Here is a 546-nt window from a genome sequence, read left to right as displayed (position 1 = left end):
CCTTCGCTGCCGGGCGGGCCAGGAGCCCAGTGGGAGGGGCCCTGGTGGCCCTGGTGGCGGTTGTGGCAAAGCGGCAGAAAGACTGGGCGCAGGGGGAGGTCCAAGCCTGGGTCCTGCAGGGAGCCAGCTGGGCTCTGTGGCCGGCGGATGCTGCCAGGAGCGGGGGAACCTCTCCCTGAGTTTTGTGGGGGGTTCCTCTTGCTTCTCTCTTCTCTGGCAGTATTCGGAGGGTGTGAAAGGGAAAGGAATGGTCCCCAAGTCCTCCTCTGCTCCTGTGGGGGCCCCCCACCCCGATGCCGCCTGGACCACCTGACAGCAGGTCTGTCCCGCCCGCCTGTGGCCACTTGGACGCCACCCGGGACAGGAAGTGCTGACCTGAGCCGTGCGGTTCCCAGCAGGGCTCCGGCCTGGATGGGAGAATGCATGTCCCTTTTCCAGGGACCCTCTGGGCTGCGGCCCAGGCTGCTGGGAGTGGCCCGGGGCTGGGCTGAACCCCTAACCTGCCCTTGGCCTCTGGGTGCACGGCCTCTGGGTGCCGGCTCCCCC

General features: G+C 68.5%; 1 protein-coding gene across 2 annotated transcripts in view; it reads left to right on the top strand.

Moving 5' to 3' along the window:
• The window catches only part of C1QTNF1 (C1q and tumor necrosis factor related protein 1), a 26,585-nt gene that overhangs the window by 408 nt on the left and 25,631 nt on the right, over positions 1–546 (top strand). The gene's annotated exons all lie outside the window — the stretch shown is intronic.

Source organism: Myotis brandtii, unplaced genomic scaffold, assembly GCF_000412655.1.
Source record: "Myotis brandtii unplaced genomic scaffold, ASM41265v1 scaffold825, whole genome shotgun sequence".
NCBI lineage: Eukaryota > Metazoa > Chordata > Mammalia > Chiroptera > Vespertilionidae > Myotis > Myotis brandtii.
This window is presented reverse-complemented; position numbering and strand designations above follow the sequence as displayed.